Source organism: Salmo trutta, unplaced genomic scaffold, assembly GCF_901001165.1.
Source record: "Salmo trutta unplaced genomic scaffold, fSalTru1.1, whole genome shotgun sequence".
Lineage (NCBI taxonomy): Eukaryota > Metazoa > Chordata > Actinopteri > Salmoniformes > Salmonidae > Salmo > Salmo trutta.
The window spans coordinates 2,391,284-2,416,048 of record NW_021822941.1 but is presented as its reverse complement, the minus strand read 5'-3'; positions in this window follow the sequence as shown (position 1 = coordinate 2,416,048).

Genomic DNA, 24,765 nt, shown 5'->3' with positions numbered 1-24,765 from the left:
TACTCCTGAATGTCAACCTACTCCTGAGGCCAACAAGGTTTGGGGGGGAAACAGTGTACTAAAATGCACAGGGCACATGGAAGAGGTTTCATGGACAGACATGGAAATATCAGTTAGAAAGAGGAGTTTAAAGATACAACTACATCATGTGTTGATAATATGATTATAGGATAATGTCTTTGACTGACAGATAATGTAATATTTTTTAAAGAAAACCAATGGAACAGGAGATCTCATATAAAATAACACCAACGTTTCTATGGGGGATTTTGTCAACAGGCTACTTTGAAGCAAGGTAAGACAGCCTCATAATACAGTATGAAGTAAAACGTCCAGGTTTCAAAGCATTAAGGAACAGAAACAATATAGAGATGGTAATGACAGACCTGTCTTCTGGTAGCTGGAAAGGCTTTCTCTAAAACCTCTATTCAATGTTAAACAGCTACAAAGTAGTCTATACCTACCTGTCATGATATCATGATTATTTGCATCAATCCAGTGGCCATTTCTTCTGCAAACTCCAGTCCACCCTGCTAATCAACCAACAGTGTTTGGTGCCTGTATACTTGAATTAAAGGGGAACTACTCTCAAAAATAATAAAAATTAACGTTTCTTATATTCTTCCCAGACCTCAAATGTGGTCTCCTGATGTGGTTTAAGCATTGTTATGGACAGAACATACAATTGTATTGTTTATCTGTTTACATTATTACTTTTTTTAAAGATTTGAAACCTGTGAATTTCTGACTCAGTTTCTCGGTTTCAATAAAAAGTATACTATTATCCTACTGAACAGTACAGCTTGGGTTGGTCTACTATTATCCTACTGACCAGTACAGCTTGGGTTGGTCTACTATTATCCTACTGACCAGTACAGCTTGGGTTGGTCTACTATTATCCTACTGACCAGTACAGCTTGGGTTGGTCTACTATTATCCTACTGAACAGTACAGCTTGGGTTGGTCTACTATTATCCTACTGAACAGTACAGCTTGGGTTGGTCTACTATTATCCTACTGAACAGTACAGCTTGGGTTGGTCTACTATTATCCTACTGAACAGTACAGCTTGGGTTGGTCTACTATTATCCTACTGAACAGTACAGCTTGGGTTGGTCTACTATTATCCTACTGAACAGTACAGCTTGGGTTGGTCTACTATTATCCTACTGAACAGTACAGCTTGGGTTGGTCTACTATTATCCTACTGACCAGTACAGCTTGGTTTGGTCTACTATTATCCTACTGAACAGTACAGCTTGGGTTGGTCTACTATTATCCTACTGAACAGTACAGCTTGGGTTGGTCTACTATTATCCTACTGAACAGTACAGCTTGGGTTGGTCTACTATTATCCTACTGAACAGTACAGCTTGGGTTGATCTACTATTATCCTACTGAACAGTACAGCTTGGGTTGGTCTAGTATTATCCTACTGACCAGTACAGCTTGGGTTGGTCTACTATTATCCTACTGAACAGTACAGCTTGGGTTGGTCTACTATTATCCTACTGAACAGTACAGCTTGGGTTGGTCTACTATTATCCTACTGAACAGTACAGCTTGGGTTGGTCTACTATTATCCTACTGAACAGTACAGCTTGGGTTGGTCTACTATTATCCTACTGACCAGTACAGCTTGGGTTGATCTACTATTATCCTACTGACCAGTACAGCTTGGGTTGATCTACTATTATCCTACTGAACAGTACAGCTTGGGTTGGCCTGACTGTGAAAGACCAATATGAACAGTACAGCTTGAGTTGGTCTGACTGTTAAAGATCAATATGGGATTTATAATTTTAGGTCATTCAGAGTGTATGTCACTGTGTCTCATGCTGTTCACACAGGGGGCCTTTCCTTCACTGGGCCGTTTGGAAAATGTTTTACTAAATTAGAGTACTGTATACCCACTTCTCCAGGCACCACTACACCACTGGCCGACACAACAGCTTTCAACATACCAGTATTTAGTTTGGAAACTTTCTAAAGAAATGCTGGTATAAATAATACAATATTAAAATACATCAAATTATCCATTTATTTGTTTCTAAAGTGGTTGCACTGCTGTGACAAACAGTTGTACTGCACTACAGTGCTAAAATAATTGATATTCTTAAAGTTGATCTTGTTTTTGCAGGGGGACTCTTATTTAGAAGAAAATAATCTGATGTTGTGCTGCCTGCATATTATCCTGCTGCTTGCAGAATGATAATATAGGCTTTTAACCTCGAATATGTGTACGGTGTGCTGCGAGGTACAAACTTCAGAGATCTCTACAGAGAGCCACATCAATAAGAGGTTCTTTCCACAAGGGGGCAACAAACGCCAGTTAATATTCCAGAATAGAGCACCACAGAATATATAGGCTCCCTTTGCTAAGTGGTCAATGTGGAGATCCTCTGGCCTGGGCCAGGCCTGCATCCCAAAAGTATTTACTGCTTCCTGAAGTGTGCACTCGTTCACTACTCCCCATAAAGTGTAAAAGCATTGGATTGGTGAAGGCATAGGTTAAAGCATGAGTTTCCATACTAATCAATTCCTGTCAAATCCTGTCCTTGAAGGGAAGAGAACAAGTGTACACTTTGGGAGGAGGAGAGATTATTGGGGCACAGACCAGGTATGCAGACGTTTCCCAGCCCAGTACCACTTCAACACATACCAATCAATCAATATATCATCAAATCCTTTATGATTAGCCAATTTAACTTCAGGCGTTTCAGTGGTGGTCTGGAACAAAATCCTGCAAGGCCTGTATCTCTCCAGGGTTGGTGGGTCACTGTATCTCTCCAGGGTTGGTGGGTGACTGTATCTCTCCAGGGTTGGTGGGTGACTGCATCTCTCCAGGGTTGGTGGGTGACTGCATCTCTCCAGGGTTGGTGGGTGACTGTATCTCTCCAGGGTTGGTGGGTGACTGTATCTCTCCAGGGTTGGTGGGTGACTGTATCTCTCCAGGGTTGGTGGGTGACTGAATCTCTCCAGGGTTGGTGGGTGACTGTATCTCTCCAGGGTTGGTGGGTGACTGTATCTCTCCAGGGTTGGTGGGTGACTGTATCTCTCCAGGGTTGGTGGGTGACTGTATCTCTCCAGGGTTGGTGGGTGACTGTATCTCTCCAGGGTTGGTGGGTGACTGAATCTCTCCAGGGTTGGTGGGTGACTGTATCTCTCCAGGGTTTGGGTGACTGTATCTCTCCAGGGTTGGTGGGTGACTGTATCTCTCCAGGGTTGGTGGGTGACTGTATCTCTCCAGGGTTGGTGGGTGACTGTATCTCTCCAGGGTTGGTGGGTGACTGTATCTCTCCAGGGTTGGTGGGTGACTGTATCTCTCCAGGGTTGGTGGGTGACTGTATCTCTCCAGGGTTGGTGGGTGACTGTATCTCTCCAGGGTTGGTGGGTGACTTCTGGACCCTGACCAGACATGGAGTAGTTGGCTCTGCATTTACACTCACAGCAAACCCACCTATCACCACACACACACACACACACACACACACACACACACACACACACACACACACACACACACACACACACACACACACCACACACACACACACACACACACACACACACACACCAGGACAACAATACATCATAGTCTATGGAGGATAAATAACTACACACCAGGACAACAATACATCATAGTCTATGGAGGATAAATAACTACACACCAGGACAACAATACATCATAGTCTATGGAGGATAAATAACTACACAGGACAACAATACATCATAGTCTATGGAGGATAAATAACTACACACCAGGACAACAATACATCATAGTCTATGGAGGATAAATAACTACACACCAGGACAACAATACATCATAGTCTATGTGGATAAATAACTACACACCAGGACAACAATACATCATAGTCTATGGAGGATAAATAACTACACACCAGGACAACAATACATCATAGTCTATGGAGGATAAATAACTACACACCAGGACAACAATACATCATAGTCTATGGAGGATAAATAACTACACACCAGGACAACAATACATCATAGTCTATGGTGGATAAATAACTACACACCAGGACAACAATACATCCTAGTCTATGTGGATAAATAACTACACACCAGGACAACAATACATCATAGTCTATGTGGAGGATAAATAACTACACACCAGGACAACAATACATCATAGTCTATGTGGAGGATAAATAACTACACACCAGGACAACAATACATCATAGTCTATGGAAGATAAATAACTACACCAGGACAACAATACATCATAGTCTATGGAGGATAAATAACTACACACCAGGACAACAATACATCATAGTCTATGGAGGATAAATAACTACACACCAGGACAACAATACATCATAGTCTATGGAGGATAAATAACTACACACCAGGACAACAATACATCATAGTCTATGGAGGATAAATAACTACACACCAGGACAACAATACATCATAGTCTATGGAGGATAAATAACTACACACCAGGACAACAATACATCATAGTCTATGGAGGATAAATAACTACACACCAGGACAACAATACATCATAGTCTATGGAGGATAAATAACTACACACCAGGACAACAATACATCATAGTCTATGGAGGATAAATAACTACACACCAGGACAACAATACATCATAGTCTATGTGGATAAATAACTACACACCAGGACAACAATACATCACAGTCTATGGAGGATAAATAACTACATACCAGGACAACAATACATCATAGTCTATGGAGGATAAATAACTACACACCAGGACAACAATACATCATAGTCTATGGAGGATAAATAACTACACACCAGGACAACAATACATCATAGTCTATGGAGGATAAATAACTACACACCAGGACAACAATACATCATAGTCTATGGAGGATAAATAACTACACACCACGACAACAATACATCATCTATGGAGGATAAATAACTACACACCAGGACAACAATACATCATAGTCTATGGAGGATAAATAACAACACACCAGGACAACAATACATCATAGTCTATGGATAAATAACTACACACCAGGACAACAATACATCATAGTCTATGGAGACAAACACACACCAGGACAACAATACATCATAGTCTATGGAGGATAAATAACTACACACCAGGACAACAATACATCATAGTCTATGGAGGATAAATAACTACACACCAGGACAACAATACATCATAGTCTATGGAGGATAAATAACTACACACCAGGACAACAATACATCATAGTCTATGGAGGATAAATAACTACACACCAGGACAACAATACATCATAGTCTATGGAGGATAAATAACTACACACCAGGACAACAATACATCATAGTCTATGGAGGATAAATAACTACATTGATGTCTTCTCTTCTCTCTTTCTGTTTGTTTGTAGTTTCTCACTGTTTGAATTAGCAGGTGTTATTATTAGCCCCTCATCTGTGTATCAGAGAGAGAGAGAGACAGAAAGACAGACGAAAAGAGCGAGAGACACAGAGAGAGAGAGAGACAGACAGAAGAGTCCCCTAAGATAGCTGGACCTGGGGCTTTGTTCACAAACACAAACAGACCCCACAGAGCCCCAGGACAGCAAACATATTAGACCCAACCTGTAACGTGGGTCGTCTAAAGGAGAACAAGGCGCAGCGTGTATAGTGCTCTCTCTTTTCTTTAATGAAAAAACACTTCAACAAAACGCAACCGACAACAGTTCCGTAGTGTGCACTCGACTAAACGGAAAACAACTACCCACACATGAAAAACAGGCTGCCTAAGTATGGCTTCCAATCAGAGACAACGATAGACAGCTGCCTCTGATTGGAAACCATACCTGGCCAAAACATAGAAAACAAAAACATAGAAATAGAAATCTAGAAAACCCCACATAGAAACAGAAAACCAAAACCACCCAAAACACCCACCTGTCACGCCCTGACCACTCTACTATGGAAAATGACCTCTTACAAGGATCAGGACGTGACACAACCAAATCATGAATAAACAAAAAGATAATTACTTGACACATTGGAAAGAATTAACAAAGAATAAAAGAGCAAACTAGAATGTTATTTAGCCCTGAACAGAGAGAACACAGAATGTTATTTAGCCCTGAACAGAGAGAACACAGAATGTTATTTAGCCCTGAACAGAGAGAACACAGAATGTTATTTAGCCCTGAACAGAGAGAACACAGAATGTTATTTAGCCCTGAACAGAGAGAACACAGAATGTTATTTAGCCCTGAACAGAGAGAACACAGAATGTTATTTAGCCCTGAACAGAGAGAACACAGAATGTTATTTAGCCCTGAACAGAGAGAACACAGAATGTTATTTAGCCCTGAACAGAGAGAACACAGAATGTTATTTAGCCCTGAACAGAGAGAACACAGAATGTTATTAGCCCTGAACAGAGAGAACACAGAATGTTATTTAGCCCTGAACAGAGAGAACACAGAATGTTATTTAGCCCTGAACAGAGAGAACACCGAATGTTATTTAGCCCTGAACAGAGAGAACACCGAATGTTATTTAGCCCTGAACAGAGAGAACACAGAATGTTATTTAGCCCTGAACAGAGAGAACACAGAATGTTATTTAGCCCTGAACAGAGAGAACACAGAATGTTATTTAGCCCTGAACAGAGAGAACACAGAATGTTATTTAGCCCTGAACAGAGAGAACACAGAATGTTATTTAGCCCTGAACAGAGAGAACACAGAATGTTATTTAGCCCTGAACAGAGAGAACACAGAATGTTATTTAGACCTGAACAGAGAGAACACAGAATGTTATTTAGACCTGAACAGAGAGAACACAGAATGTTATTTAGCCCTGAACAGAGAGAACACAGAATGTTATTTAGCCCTGAACAGAGAGAACACAGAATGTTATTTAGCCCTGAACAGAGAGAACACAGAATGTTATTTAGCCCTGAACAGAGAGAACACAGAATGTTATTTAGACCTGACAGAGAGAACACAGAATGTTATTTAGACCCTGAACAGAGAGAACACAGAATGTTATTTAGCCCTGAACAGAGAGAACACAGAATGTTATTTAGCCCTGAACAGAGAGAACACAGAATGTTATTTAGCCCTGAACAGAGAGAACACAGAATGGTATTTAGCCCTGAACGAGAGAACACAGAATGTTATTTTAGCCTGAACAGAGAGAACACAGAATGTTATTTAGCCCTGAACAGAGAGAACACAGAATGTTATTAGCCCTGAACAGAGAGAACACAGAATGTTATTTAGCCCTGAACAGAGAGAACACAGAATGTTATTTAGCCCTGAACAGATGAGAACACAGAATGTTATTTAGCCCTGAACAGAGAGAACACAGAATGTTATTTAGCCCTGAACAGAGAGAACACAGAATGTTATTTAGCCCTGAACAGAGAGAACACAGAATGTTATTAGCCCTGAACAGAGAGAACACAGAATGTTATTTAGCCCTGAACAGAGAGAACACAGAATGTTATTTAGCCCTGAACAGAGAGAACACAGAATGTTATTTAGCCCTGAACAGAGAGAACACAGAATGTTATTTAGCCCTGAACAGAGAGAACACAGACTGTTATTTAGCCCTGAACAGAGAGAACACAGAATGTTATTTAGCCCTGAACAGAGCGAACACAGACTGTATTAGCCCTGAACAGAGAGAACACAGAATGTTATTTAGCCCTGAACAGAGAATGTTATTTAGCCCTGAACAGAGAGAACACCGAATGTTATTTAGCCTGACAGAGAGAACACAGAATGTTATTTAGTCCTGAACAGAGAGAACCACAGATGTTATTTAGCCCTGACACAGAGAGTACACATGTGGCAGAATACGTGACAACTTTGTCTGACCCAAACTTAAGGAAAGCTTTGACTATGTACAGACTCAGTGAGCATAGCCTTGCTATTGAGAAAGGCCGCCGTAGGCAGACCTCAAATCAAATCAAATTGTATTACTTACGAGCCACAATCAACAGTGCAGTTAAAAAAAATATGAATAAGAAATGAAAGTAACAAGTAAATAAAGAGCAGCAGCAACATAACAATAGCAAGACTATATACAGGTGGTACCTGGCTCTCAAGAGAAGACAGGCTATGTGCACACAGCCCACAAAATGAGGTGGAAACTGAGATGCACTTACTAACCTCCTGCCAAATGTATGTTAATTCATACTGTATGTTGTAGTCTGTCCAAGAGGAGAATCACACAAGACTGATCTCAGTTAATTCATACTGTATGTTGTAGTCTGTCCAAGAGGGGAATCACACAAGACTGATCTCAGTTAATTCATACTGTATGTTGTAGTCTGTCCCAAGAGGGGAATCACACAAGACTGATCTCAGTTAATTCATACTGTATGTTGTAAGTCTGTCCAAGAGGAGAATCACACAAGACTGATCTCAGTTAATTCATACTGTATGTTGTAGTCTGTCCAAGAGGAGTATCACACAAGACTGATCTCAGTTAATTCAATACTGTATGTTGTAGTCTGTCCAAGAGGGGAATCACACAAGACTGATCTCAGTTAATTCATACTGTATGTTGTAGTCTGTCCAAGAGGGGAATCACACAAGACTGACAGCCTGTCATTATTAAAAAGCATTCAGTTGATTACATGGCAGTTTAGAGAGCAACATCATAACAATAATCTACATCATAATCAATAATCAATATCAGAACATTTATAATCAATTAAATTATATCTATATACTACTAACAACATCATAACAATAATCTACATCATAATCAATATCATAACATTTATAATCAATAACATCATTATCTATATATTACTACAACATCATAACAATAATCTACATCATAATCAATAATCAATATAATAACATTTATAATCAATAACATCATTATCTATATACTACTAACAACATCATAAACAATAATCTACATCATATTCAATATTATAACATTTATAATCAATAACATCATTATCTATATATTACTAACAACATCATAACAATAATCTACATCATAATCAATAATCAATATAATAACATTTTTAATCAACAACATCATGAGAGGTAACAACAACAACAACAAACCCTTTATTAAAAAATGTTTCAAAATACAAAGAATGAACAGATGATTATAATAATACATGGACTAATAATGGAAACTCTTCAAGATAAAGAATCTAAGAGACACTAAATAAGATAAAGAATCTAAGAGACACTAAATAAGATAAAGAATCTAAGAGACACTAAATAAGATAAAGAATCTAAGAGACACTAAATAAGATAAAGAATCTGAGAGACACTAAATAAGATAAAGAATCTAAGAGACACTAAATAAGATAAAGAATCTAAGACACTAAATAAGATAAAGAATCTAAGAATCATACCCCATGTTACCCAGAACCCCATGTTACCCAAAACCCCATGTTACCCAAAACCCCATGTTACCCAGAACCCCATGTTACCCAGAACCCCATGTTACCCAAAACCCCATGTTACCCAAAACCCCATGTTACCCAGAACCCCATGTTACCCAGAACCCCATGTTACCCAGAACCCCATTTTACCCAGAACCCCATTTTACAAAGAACCCCATGTTACCCAGAACCCCATGTTACCCAAAACCCCATGTTACCCAGAACCCCATGTTACCCAGAACCAATTTTACCCAGACCCCATGTTACAAAGAACCCCATGTTACCCAGAACCCCATGTTACCCAGAACCCCATGTTACCCAGAACCCCATGTTACAAAGAACCCCATGTTACCCAGAACCCCATGTTGCCCAGAACCCCATGTTACCCAGAACCCCATGTTACCCAGAACCCCATGTTTCTCTGGTGGTAAAAACCAAACTAAAAGGAATAATGGTGGTTACAGTCACTCCTTTTAGATTTCTTCCAAGGTTCTAGAAAGATGAACTAATTCTGAACTTGTTATTAAAATTAGAACCACTTCAGGTTTGTCACCACATTTTAAACACCAGTCCACTGCTGACCATCCATTTAAAACACAAAACTGACCTAAGATCAGCATGTAGGGTCAGCTTCATTATACTCCTACTCCGTCCCCTGGGCTTGCTCTCTCCTCTCTCCGGTCCAGCTTCAGCTCTGGAGCTCAGAGAGACCATCTCCATGGCATTGACATAAAGATCCATGCTGCTCACCCTGTTCACTCTCTTCTGCCTCCTGGTGGGCTAGGGAGACACAACACCAACAGTCAGACAATTACTCTCTAGTATCTCCATTCTCTCTCCCTCCCTCTCCCTCTAGTTGAAATGACTTGTAACGTCTGAGTAAATGTCTTTACCTTGTAGTACAGGTAGGAGGTGGTGATGCCTGTCAGTAGGATCAGCAGCACTACAACGTGTCTGATGATGAAGGCTGGCGAGGAGAGGCTGAAAAAGAAACCCCTTTGATGAAGGGACTGATCATCATCACATAGATCTGTGGGAAATCTGTCAATGACAAAGTTATAAGTCTGGTTCATGTTCAGTTACCTGTGATGGTGAGGGAGAGGAGCTCACTCTCAGAGGAGAAGTTATGAGAGAAAACATCATTGTCATAAATACATCTGTAGTTCTCTTGGTGGGAGTCATCTGCAGCAGGGAAGAGGAAGGCAGCAGAGTGATTGACAGCTGGCTGGGTCTGGGTTCTGTTGGAGCCGGTGAACGTGAGGAGGAAGGAGCCTCCTGGGTACTGTGGCTGAGTGGAGCAGGTGATGGTGAAGCTGTAGCCCCTGAACACCTCGGGCCCCTGGTGGCCCTTGGAGACCCCTCCCATTGAGTCAGTCAGGGAGATTTCAGGCTGGACCAGGAGATCTGTAACAATAAAAGAGAACAAGAAAAACCTCTTCAACTAGTTTCCTATAGATATGACAATAACATCAGCATGTAACAGTGCTAGCCACCCTCCCTCACAGGGGCAACATGAGTAGTGGGCCTACAGTCACTGAGACAACATATGTTGATATCAGGCTTAAGCAGGACATCTGGACAAGAGGAGAGAAAAAGAAAACGTAGCTCCTCAACTACTTTCCTCATTTAGATATGACAATAACATGACATGTGACAGTGGTAGTGAGTAGAGACGTTCACTGAGATAACACTCAAATACAAAAGCATTCTGGGATATTTAAGTTGTATTTGATTCCTACTTGACTGAGTGATCTATTTAGTAAAGCAGACTGACAAGCTAAACAGTCATCATGAGAGGTGCAGAGGAAGTTGTATGAATGAAGGAAATCAGTTGAATATAATTATAATATCTTGTTATTACCTGAGCAGATCACTGTGAATCCAGGACGGAGATAATAAATTTGAAACACTCCCTCAGTGAAGAACTCAGACCCCAAAACAGGAAACTCTAAACCCTCTAGTGGTGTTTCCAGGTAGAACTGAAACAGTGGAGCCACAACCCAGCTGTCTACACACTACTGCAGCTACACGTGTCCTGGCCCAGTCTCCAGCTCCCACAGTCCTCCACTCTCCCTGGTCGTACCGCTCCACTCCACCAGCACAGCGACTGCCTCCTCCCACCAGCCTCACATCATCAGGCTCTGAGAAAAGAAAAGAGAGAGACAGTAATCTTACTATTTTCTCACTAAAACACACCTATATTGTCTCTCATATTCTTCACTCCAGGTGAGAAACAATGTTGATTGAGTGACAAACTGTTTCTTACCTGAGCAGGTGAGTCCAACAGCATTACCAGGTAGACAGTGTTGTTTTCTCTGTCTGAGGTGTCACAGTCCAGAGAAGGGACTCTTTGCCTTTACACTGGAACTCTTTATCCCAGGTCTGACCCTCACCTTCTCCATAGAGCCCCCCCTGTAGAGCTGCAGGAGCCCCACAGCCAAGCTCCCCACAGACTACCTCTGCATCCTGCCGGTCAAAGTCAGCTTCACACACTGAGGCCCAGGACTGATTGGACTTCACCTCCACTCTCCCAGAGCAGAGACCAGCTCCATCCACAAGCCTCACAGACTCTGGAGAAAAGACTTGGTTGAACATTCAATCAGTTTTGTTGATGACACTGTCAAGGACTAAACACAAATATGTTGGATAAAAGATTGTAGTTTGCTGTGTTTGATACTGTAAGAGGTAGAAAATGGGTTCTTAGTCACTCAGGATAGGGTTGGGAATAATGCAGGCAGGAGACAGGAATAAGTTCACTTCACTTATAGAAAATAAACAGCTGGACATCCATCAGTCAGCTTCACTCCAGTACCATCTGAACTACAATGATCTGCCCATGAACATCTCCCATAAACCAATATGACAAACACAAATATAATGTTTAAATACATCTGACATCTCTCCCCTCTATTTAAATGAAATAAAAACACATAAAACATGATACATGGTAATATGTATAATGTATAAATAAATCTCTCAATATGACCAGTCTCTTACCGAACAGGTCACATGAGATAATATTCACCATCACAGTCACCACGTCCTACTGTGATGTCACACTGTCTAATAGAAGACGCATCTCCACTACAACTAAATAGTGAGATTCCTCTTCCATCTTCAACCAGAGGTCTTCTAGATTCACATACAGGATTCCCACAGTCCAGATCTCTACATGCAACCTTAACCTCTCTCATCATGTCCCACCCACCCAGTACATAGACCTGACCACTCTCCTCTGGAGAGACTTCCACTGTCCCAGAACAGGAAGTGGTTCCATTCACCAGTCTGAATGAGAGTTCAGCTGAAACAGCAGAGAGGAAAACACAGTGGTGAGGACAGTGATGACAGTGATTCTGTTATTCTAACAGCAGTAGTGCTTTGTGGTTGACAAGTATTAGTAGTTCCATAAAAACACTACTTGGTTATTGGGGTTTAGAAATGGTTTGTATGGACACATGAATTTCTCCATGTGGGATAATAAAGTTGACTAATATTGAACTGCTATAATCACTGTAGATTTATACTCTACCTACCTGGGTGGACTGACGCTTTGAGCCTGGAGATCTGAGGAGAAAGAGAGAGACAGAGGAGAAAGAGAAGAGAAAAGAGACAGAGAGATAGAGAGAAACAAAGGAGAAAAGAGGAGGGAGTCAGAGGAAGATAGAGACAGAGGATAATGAACATCAACATGATTCCTTTCATGATGTGATGGGGAAGACAGGCTTATCGTTGGTATGGTGCAACACACCCATGTGTACATACACTATATATACAAAAGTATGTGGACACCCCTCAAATTAGTGATTCTATTTCAAGCCACTCCCCTTCCTGACAGATTATAAATCAAGCACTCAGCCATGCAATCTCCATAGACAAACATTGGCATAGAATGCCTTAATGAAGAGCTCATGACTTTCCCCTCTCTTCTCCTCTTCTGCCCCTATCCCCTCCCCTCCCCTCTCCTCTCCTCTCCTCTCCTCTCCTCTCCTCTCCTCTCCCTCTCCTCTCCCTCCTCCTCCTCCTCTCCTCTCCTCTCCTCCTCCTCTCTACTCGTCTTCCCCCTCCCTCTCTCTGTTTCTCCCCTCTTCTCCCCTCTCCTCCCCTCCCCTCTCCTCTCCCCTCTCCTCCCCTCCCCCCTCTCCTCTTCCTCTCCTCTCCTCTCCTCTCCTCTCCTCTCTACTCGTCTTCCCCTTTCCTCTCTGTTCTCCCCCTCTTCTGCCCCTCTCCTCCCCTCCCCTCTCCTCTCCCCTTCCTCTTCTCTCCAATTCTCTTCTTTCTTCTCCTCTCCCCCTCCTCTTTCTGCCCCTCTCCTCTCTCCTTCTCCTCTCCTCTCTATCCCTATCCCTCTTCTACCCCTCTCTTCTCCCACCCCTTCACTTCTCTCTCCCCTCTCCTGTCCTTCCGACTCTCCTCTCCTCGCCTCCCCCTCTCTCTCCCCCTTCTCACCCTTCTCTTCTCCTCTTCCATCCCTCTCCTCTTCTCTCACTCTTCTCCTCTTCTCCCCCTCTCCATCTCTTCTTCCCCATCTCTTCTCCACTTCTCCCCTCTCCTCTTCTCCCCCCTCTCTTCTCCTCTTCTCCCCCTCTGTTCTCCCCCCTTCTTCCCCCTCTTCCCCCTATCTTCTCCTTCTCTCTTCCCCTCTCTTCTCCTTTTCTCCCCGCTTCCCCCTCTGCATCCTCCCCCCTCGTCTCTCATTCTCTTCTCCTCATCTCCCCCTTCCCCCTCTCCATCTCTTCTCCCTCCCCCCTCTCTTCTCCTCGACTCTCCTCTCTTCTCCCCCTCTCTTCTCCTTTTCCTATCCCCCTTCTCCCCCTCTCCATCTCTTCTTACCCCTCTAATCTTCTCCCTCCCTCTCATCTCCTCCCCCTCTCCTGTCCTTCCGACTCTCCTCTCCTCTCTTCCCCCTCTCCTCCTCGCTCCCCCTTCTCCCCCTCTCCTCTTCTCCCCCCTTCTCCCCCTCTCTTCTCCACTTCTCCCCCTCTCCTCTTCTCTTCTCCCCCCTTCTCCCCCTCTCCTCTTCTCCCCCTCTCTTCCCCCCCTTCTCGCCCCTCTCTTCTCCTCTTCCATCCCTCTCCTCTTCTCCCCCCACTCCTCCTTTTCACCCCTCTCTTCTCCCCCCTCTTCTCCCCCTCTCCTCTTCTCCACCCTTCTGCACCTCTCTTCTTCTCTTCTCCCCCTCTCTCTTCCCCCCCCTTCTCGCCCCTCTCTTCTCCTCTTCCATCCCTCTCCTCTTCTCCCCCTCTCCTCTTCTCCCACCTTCTCCCCGCCTCTCTTCTCCACTTCTCCCCCTCTCCTCTTCTCTTCTCCCCCTCTCCTCTTCTCTCCTCTCTCTTTCTCTTCACCCCTATCCTCTTCTCCCCCTCTAATCTTCTCTTCTTCTCCCCCTTCTCCCCTCTCTCTTCTCCCAGTCTCCACCTCTCTTCTCCCCTTCTCGACCTCTCTTCTCCCCTTCTACTCTTCTCCCCCTCTCCTTTTCTCCACCCTTCTGCACCTCTTCCCCCTCTTCTCCCCCTCCCCCCTCTCATCTCCCCCCTCTTCTCTCACTCTCTTCTCTTCATCTCCATCTCTTCTCCCCCTCTCTTCTCCTCTTCTACCAGTCTCTCTTCTCCCCCTCTATTCTCCTCTTCTCCCGTTGTCTTCTCTTCCTCTTCTCACCTCAACATGGATCTAGTCCAATCAGACGTGCCTCACCTCAACATGGATCTAGTCCAATCAGACGTGCCTCACCTCAACATGGATCTAGTCCAATCAGACGTGCCTCACCTCAACATGGATCTAGTCCAATCAGACGTGCCTCACCTCAACATGGATCTAGTCCAATCAGACGTGCCTCACCTCAACATGGATCTAGTCCAATCAGACGTGCCTCACCTCAACATGGATCTAGTCCAATCAGATGTGCCTCACCTCAACATGGATCTAGTCCAATCAGACGTGTCTCACCTCAACATGGATCAAGTCCAATCAGGTCACCCAATGAAAAGTAATCCAGAACTTTCTCTTGTAAAGAATTACAAATCTACCACTTTCATATGAACCTCGAAACACAGCAGAACATCTACACTGAATCCATCCACCAAACATCCTGATTTGTTTTAACCTTTAACCTTTTAACTTTTTAGCGTCCCATCTGGCCAACATCCGGTGAAATTGCAGAGCGCGAAATACAAATTACAGAAATAGTCATAATAAACTTTCATGAAGATACAAGTGTTATGCATCAAAATAAAGATTAAGTTCTTGTTAATCCAGCCGCTGTGTCATATTTCAAAAAGGCTTTACGACAAAAGCATACCATGCAATTATCTGAGGACAGCGCCCCGCCTACAAAAGCATACAAACAATTTCAAGCCAAGTAGAGGAGTAACGAAAGTCAGAAATTGCGATAAAATTAATAACTTACCTTTGATGAAATTCATCTGGTTGCACTCACAAGAGTCCCTGTTACACAATAAATGTTGTTTTGTTCGATAAAGTCCCTCTTTTATCCAAAAAACTCTGTTTTGTTGGCGTGTTTTGTTCAGTAATCCACTGGCTCAAAGGCGGTTACAACAGTAGAATACATGCTAATAGTACCGGTAAAGTTCGTGGAAACGTCAAACAATGTTTAATTAATCCTCAGGTTGTCTATTGTCTTTATAATCGATAATTTTTCAACCAGACAACAGCGTATTCAATACAAAGGAAAAAGAACGGAGGGCACATTCCCGGTCGCGCGCCAAAAAGCTCTGGTTCATTCGACCGACCCTCATGAAATGCTCTCATTCTTCTTCATTTCTCAGAATACAAGCCTGAAACATTGTCTAAAGACTGTTGACATCTAGTGGAAGCAATAGGAACTGCAATCTGGGTCCTATCCACTTATATGGTCGATAGGCTTTCAATGGAAAAACATCAAAAGAATCCCACTTCCTGGATGAATTTTCCTCAGGTTTTCGCCTGCCACATCAGTTCTGTTATACTCACAGACAATATTTTAATGAACACTTTTTATGACACTAAAATAACCTTCAACTACAGTATATATGAAGGGATTATTGTCATTGTTACATTATATAGGCTACAGTAAGTTATATTCTTCCATTTTAAATAACAGGCTCTCCCACCATCTAGAATCACCAGGTCTGCTTGCAGATTAACAGAATGTCTTGGAAAGACAGACCTTTACACCTCATAGGCCTGTCCAATACATTGTTGATTTTGTATTATTTATACTTTCCTTACAAGTTGGGATTTAAGTTGATGTACACCATGATATCTCAGTGAAAAATGTATTTTATATATATATTTATTATAAAACAATTTAGAAAACATCACTCAAATCCTGTTAAAATGTATATAGAGGTATTAGTCTCATGCTACAGTATATAAATGATATTGTTCAATTTTAAACAGCCTAACAGGCTCTCCCACCATCTCTAATGATCTGGTCTGCTTGATGATGAACAAAATGTAGACCACAGCATGATTATTACATGACTACCACATCTCTGTACCCCCCCCACACACACACACACACACAATCCATGTTTGGTAGATGCTCTTTTCATTTACAATTGAACCCTTAGAATACCATTTAACCCTTAGAATACCATTTAACCCTTAGAATACCATTTAACACCATTTAACCCTTAGAATACCATTTAACCCTTAGAATACCATTTGACCCTTAGAATACCATTTAACCCTTAGAATACCATTTAACCCTTAGAATACCATTTAACCCTTAGAATACCATTTAACCCTTAGAATACCATTTAACCCTTAGAATACCATTTAACCCTTAGCCTACAATTTCTTCAGCCGTGTGGAAATCTGTAACGTCCGATGAGTTTGGCCTGTAAACTATGGAAAGATGAGACTCAGGAACACCGTGATGTTCTCCGTTTTGCTCTACGACCCCATAAGCATCGTCTGAAGTCATACAGTCCATCTGCCAACTTCTGTCTGTAGTGTCAGAACCATTTGGACAACACACTAACATGACCCCACTATGGAAAGGTGAGTCTCTCAGGAACACGTACAGGTTGTTATGATCTAGGACACACTAACATGACCCCACTATGGAAAGGTGAGTCTCTCAGGAACACGTACAGGTTGTTATGATCTAGGACTAACTAACATGACCCCACTATGGAAAGGTGAGTCTCTCAGGAACACGTACAGGTTGTTATGATCTAGGACGTCCACAAGCTTTACAAGACTCGTCTGAAGGTCTCCTGGTACCAGTTTAACACATTTATGGAAGTATATATATGGAGATAGTTTAGTTCCACAAAATAAGGGGTTAAATACAAGTAAAATAAATTAATATGAGTTTCCTGATCTTTTTCCCCCAAAATGTACAAATCCCAGGACTATTTGGCCCTAAACAGACATTACAGTGACAGACTATCTGATAGAAAACTGAGGAAAAATGTACAATGTACAAATGAAGTGAGCATAGCCTTGCTATTGAGAAAGGATTGAACTAGGCAGATAGAAGACAGGCTATGTGCCCACTGCCCACAAAATGAGGTGGAAACTGAGCTGTACTTTCAAACTTCTTGCCAAATGTACAACGATATAAGAGACATATATTTCCCTCAGATTACAAGGACCCCAAAATAATTTGAAAACAAATGTAATATTGACAAGCTCCTGTATCTGTTAGGTGAAATACCACAGTGAGCAATCATGGCAGCAGAATGTGTGACCTGTTGTGATGAGAACAGGGTAACCAGTGGAGAACAAACACCACAGTAAATAAACCTAGGACTAGATTTATCACTTTAGTTCATTTCCCTTGACATTTGTACTTCTACTTTTTGTACACACAGCTCACACTCTCTTACAGACACCAGCTGGCTGAGAGGGCCCTAGAGGAGCCAGCTGGCTGAGAGGGCCCTAGTGGAGCCATCTGGCTGAGAGGGCCCTAGTGGAGCCAGCTGACTGAGAGGGCCCTAGTGGAGCCATCTGGCTGAGAGGGCCCTAGTGGAGCCAGCTGGCTGAGAGGGCCCTAGTGGAGCCAGCTGGCTGAGAGGGCCCTAGTGGAGCCAGCTGGTTGAGAGGGCCCTAGTGTAGCCAGCTGGTTGAGAGTGCCCTAGAGGAGCCAGCTGGCTGAGAGGGCCCTAGAGGAGCCAGCTGGCTGAGAGGGCCCTAGTGGAGCCAGCTGCCTGAGAGGGCCCTAGTGTAGCCAGATGGTTGAGAGGGCCCTAGAGGAGCCAGCTGGATGAGAGGGCCCTAGAGGAGCCAGCTGGATGAGAGGGCCCTAGTGGAGCCAGCTGCCTGAGAGGACCCTAGTGGAGCCCAATGTCTTTTCATACATGAAGGGACATCGCGTGCGCCATCCGTATGGTTAGTGAGAAAGTCCATGTTGCAAATGTACCCTCCCTTACTAGACGTCCGACCACGTCCGATAAATCCGCGGACGGCGTCGGGCCGATCGCGGGGGCCGGATCTTCCAGGAAGTCATCGAACTAAGTCTCTCGGACCTTCGGTTTCCGTTTAATTAAATTTTCAAATTTTGGTCATTTTCTTGCAGTCCCGGATTATTCCACGAGAGGGCGTATGGAATCATATTGCAAATGTAACATATATCACCAAATGCGACACGGCTTTTTCTCCTAACCGAAGACAATTCGAAGACGAAACTCGGTCTGCGTGGGTTTGGCATAATGGGCAGTTGGCCCCGAACAGGATGGAGTCGAGGCCTCGACGCTTTTCGAGTTAAGGCTATTTTTCTGGGATTGAAAGTCAAACAGGAAAATAGAGTGCTGATTTGACCACTTCACATCAAACTACATGAGCCTACGGTGTCAGGAGAAAAGGAACCATGCATTTACCAATGTTCATTTCAGAGAAATTGTACAATGACACATTGGTGATATTCAACAAAAAGAGGTTTTTTTTTCAAAAAAGTTACATATCCAGTTGCAGCGTGTTCAGATGAGTCCGTTAAGGCAGGTTTCGGAGCTCTGCGAGATTTCTGTGATTTTCTGTGATTTTCTGAAACAACACACACTTGTTCAACCCTCTGTAAATAAGTCAGTTCTTAACAGAAACACTTAAACTCAATATTCTATAAGAGCCTAACGTTCAGATTCCTGTGCCAACCAGAAATGCCTTATAATGGTGTCATAGGGGCTGCTTTGAAGGGTTAAAAAGGTCAGATCTTTCCACAACTTCATATGTGTGACTAGGCAACCCTCATGAACTGTAAATCAGTCATTTATCCCATCAGATGTCAAAGAAAAGCTCTCTCAAACACACACACAGCAAGGACGGAGTGACACAGAGCGGTGCTTAAAGACACAAAGAGCCTGCAATGGCATTACCATTATCTCTAGGCTGAGACGAGTTCAATGAGACGCCCCGCTTGACCGTAGCTTGCTCGGTATGAGCGCAGCGACCGTGAGAAAACTAGGCCCAAAATGAGGCCTGCACCAATATGTCAAGTGCTTATGGGTGACAGTGAGAGAACCATTAGGGTTAGAAGCACAATTCAACCTCAGGAGCGTTCCTGAGGTCCTCCCGATCTGTGCAAGCCTAACCTTGACCCTGTGGCATTAACCCTTCACAGTGAAAAGAAGGTGTTTAGATCAAACTGTGTGCAATGACTTCTCTCCCCATAGGAATACATTGACAATTCTCCTAAATTCAACCTGAAGTCTATGTGGGTTATGAATGCCTTATGAACCTGTCTTCTATAACAATCCATCAGGCTACTGTGAGGTCTACCTGTGTCGATTCTAAGGTTCCTGGAGCAACCGGAAAATGTTAAAATCACCCTAGAGCTATTGTCATATAAGCAACCTGCAGATAGTGAAAATCACGCAACTCAACCATCTGTCATTCAGTCAATTCTTAAGGTAGAGACTTCATATTCAGGATTCTGTTTATGTCTACCCCAAAGACAACGTGTGTGAAGCAAGAGCTTCCTGTGACAACCGGAAGTTGTTAAAAACAGCCAAGAGCTATTGTCATATGGTCAACCGGCATATAGTGAAAATCACGCAACTCAACCATCTGTTATTCAGTCAATTCTTAAGGTAGAGACTTCATATTCAGGATTCTGTTTATGTCTAACCCAAAGACAACATGTGTTGAGTAAGAGCTTCCTGTGACAACCGGAAGTTGTTAAAAACAGCAAAGAGCTATTGTCATATGGTCAACCAGCATATAGTGAAAATCACGCAACTCAACCCTATGTCATCCAGCCAATTCTTTAGGTAGAGACTTCATATTGAGGATTCTGTATATGCCTACCCCAAAGACAACGTGTGTCTATTCTTTTTGCAAAAAAAACAAAAACACACACACACAATTTGGCCATAGGGACATAGTGTGGGGCTTAGAGTCTTATACCGCCTTCAATAGTTACTTTTGTTGAAACGATTCAAGAACCGTCAGACCTAGAGCTCCGAAATTTTAGAAACCTGTTCTAGAGCTCAAGTCGATAGTGCACGGTGATTTATGGGGCTCTAGAAGGTTCTCTGACCGAGAAACCACCTCGTACATTTGCAATATTTTCAATTCATTTTCAATATCACGGACATGGCGACATTTAGAAATGTCCCAGAGTCGCAAGACTAGGTGCATTGAAACCGCCTCGGCCCGTAGAGACGGACCCCAATGTCTCGGTCCGATAGCTCATTCAGGGACCCCGTAGTAACGCCCTGAAAAAGTGGATTTTCAGCACCAATTAAGGCCATTGCTTGGGCACCAAATGACCTATCGAGCCGAAACTTGGGATTCGGGGTCGCCTCACATAGGCCTACACATTATGTCAGAACTGGACCCGCAGCTATAACGTAACTATGTGTTTTAGGTTTTTTTATGGTTAAAATTGAAAGCACTGTGAATTATGGGCCTTCTCTGACATATGTGATAGTTGGCTTCTATACGAGTTGGAAAAAGTGGATTTGGTGTCAGATGCTATCAGTTTGGTGTCAGAATGACAACTAATTGACTGATGGACGCTGACTGCTGGGTGACGAGCAATGGAGATTAACCACAGTCACTGCCCGGCCATCCCGAGTTCATCGGGCCAGTCAATTATGCATTTCTGCAGTATTTTTGAGCATGCCTAAATTTGTGATGCTAAATGCCCATTAAATCATATTGCAAACGTAACGCGCTATATTGCAAACGTAACGTGCGTTTGCAATATGATTCAACAGCAGAAAATATCACCAAAGTTGACATGATGAAATCAACACAATGAGCGACAGAGAGGAACCACAGTCACTGCCCGGCCATCCCCAGTTCATCAGGCCAGTCAATTATGCATTTCTGCAGTATTTTTGAGCATGCCACATTTGTGATACTAAATGCCCATTAAATCATATTGCAAACGTAACGCGCTATATTGCAAACGTAACGTGCGTTTGCAATATGACTCAACAGCAAAAATATCACCAAAGTTGACATGATGAAATCAACACAATGAGCGATAGAGAGGAACCACAGTCACTGCCCGGCCATCCCCAGTTCATCGGGACAGTCAATTTTGCATATCTTTAGTGTTTTTGAGCATGCCAAATTCGTGATGTTGAGGCCCATTGAATCATATTGCAAATGCGCATCAGTGCACATGGTGACCCGAAATGGGTTACCAGGAGTAATTTTTTAGAAGGGTTTTAAATGCCTTTAGAGGGTGCAAGGGGTGCACGGTTGGGTAGGGAGCACCTTCCATCAGTGCCCATCCAGTATGGGGCGCCCCTAGTCATTTTGGACATTTTTCAAAAAAATTGCTAAAAAACGACAATCCCACTTCTCTCATGTCACCATCAAGCCATGGAGAGGAACCACAGTCACTGCCCGGCCATCACCAGTTCATCGGGACAGTTCATTTTGCATTTCTGCAGTGTTTTTAAGCATGCCAAATTCGTGATGTTGAGGCCCATTGAATCATATTGCAAATGCGCATCAGTGCACATGGTGACCCGAAATGGGTTACCAGGAGTAATTTTTTAGAATGGTTTTAAATGCCTTTAGGGTGGTGCAAGGGGTGCACGGTTGGGTAGTGAGCACCTTCCATCAGTGCCCATCCAGTATGGGGCGCACCTAGTCATTTTGGACATTTTTCAAAAAAATTGCTAAAAAACGACAATCCCACTTCTCTCATGTCACCATCAAGCCATGGAGAGGAACCACAGTCACTGCACGGCCATCCCCAGTTCATCGGGACAGTCAATTATGCATTTCTGCAGTGGTTTTGAGCATGCCAAAGTTGTGATGCTAAATGCCAATTGAATCATATTGCAAATGCGCATCCGTGTATTTGCAATATGATTCAACAGCAAAAAATGTCACCAAAGGTGACATGATGAAATCAACACAACGAGCGATGGAGAGGAACCAGGAGCGTTCCTGAGGTCCTCCCGATGTGTGCAAGCCAACCTTGACCCTGTGGCATTAACCCTTCACAGTGAAAAGAAGGTGTTTAGATCAAACTGTGTGCAATGACTTCTCTCCCCATAGGAACACATAGACTATTCTCCAAAATTCAACCTGAAGCCTATGTGGGTTATGAATGCCTTATGAACCTGTCTTCTACAACAATCCATCAGGCTACTGTGAGGTCTACCTGTGTCGATTCTAAGGTTCCTGTGACAACTGGAAGTGGTTAAAAACACCCAAGAGCTATTGTCATATTAAGTGCGCATAGTGAAAATCACGCAACTCAACCATCTGTTACTCAGTCAATTCTTAAGGTAGAGACTTCTTATTCAGGATTCTGTTTATGTCTACCCCAAAGACAACGTGTGTGAAGCAACAGCTTCCTGTGACAACCGGAAGTGGTTAAAAACACCCAAGAGCTATTGTCATATTGCCACCTGCAGATAGTGAAAATCACGCAACTCAACCATCTGTTACTCAGTCAATTTTTAAGGTAGAGACTTCTTATTCAGGATTCTGTTTATATGTACCCCAAAGACAACGTGTGTGAAGCAAGAGCTTCCTGTGACAACCGGAAGTGGTTAAAATCACCCAAGAGCCATTGTCATATTACGTGCGCATAGTGAAAATCACGCAACTCAACCATCTGTTACTCAGTCAATTCTTAAGGTAGAGACTTCTTATTCAGGATTCTGTTTATATGTACCCCAAGGACAACGTGTGTGAAGCAATAGCTTCCTGTGACAACGGGAAGTGGTTAAAACAGCCTAGAGCTATTGTCATATGGTCAACCTGCATATAGTGAAAATCACGCAACTCAACCATCTGTTTCTCAGTCAATTCTTAAGGTAGAGACTTCTTATTCAGGATTCTGTTTATGTCTACCCCAAAGACAACGTGTGTGAAGCAACAGCTTCCTGTGACAACCGGAAGTGGTTAAAAACACCCAAGAGCTATTGTCATATTGCCACCTGCAGATAGTGAAAATCACGCAACTCAACCATCTGTTACTCAGTCAATTCTTAAGGTAAAGACTTCTTATTCAGGATTCTGTTTCTGTCTACCCCAACGACAACGTGTGTGAAGCAAGAGCTTCCTGTGACAACCGGAAGTGGTTAAAATCACCCAAGAGCCATTGTCATATTACGTGCGCATAGTGAAAATCACGCAACTCAACCATCTGTTACTCAGTCAATTCTTAAGGTAGAGACTTCTTATTCAGGATTCTGTTTATATGTACCCCAAGGACAACGTGTGTGAAGCAAGAGCTTCCTGTGACAACCGGAAGTGGTTAAAATCACCCAAGAGCCATTGTCATATTACGTGCGCATAGTGAAAATCACGCAACTCAACCATCTGTTACTCAGTCAATTCTTAAGGTAGAGACTTCTTATTCAGGATTCTGTTTATATGTACCCCAAGGACAACGTGTGTGAAGCAATAGCTTCCTGTGACAACGGGAAGTGGTTAAAACAGCCTAGAGCTATTGTCATATGGTCAACCTGCATATAGTGAAAATCACGCAACTCAACCATCTGTTTCTCAGTCAATTCTTAAGGTAGAGACTTCTTATTCAGGATTCTGTTTATGTCTACCCCAAAGACAACGTGTGTGAAGCAACAGCTTCCTGTGACAACCGGAAGTGGTTAAAAACACCCAAGAGCTATTGTCATATTGCCACCTGCAGATAGTGAAAATCACGCAACTCAACCATCTGTTACTCAGTCAATTCTTAAGGTAGAGACTTCTTATTCAGGATTCTGTTTCTGTCTACCCCAAAGACAACGTGTGTGAAGCAAGAGCTTCCTGTGACAACCGGAAGTGGTTAAAAACACCCAAGAGCTATTGTCATATTGCCACCTGCAGATAGTGAAAATCACGCAACTCAACCATCTTTTACTCAGTCAATTCTTAAGGTAGAGACTTCTTATTCAGGATTCTGTTTATGTCTACCCCAAAGACAACGTGTGTGAAGCAAGAGCTTCCTGTGACAACCGGA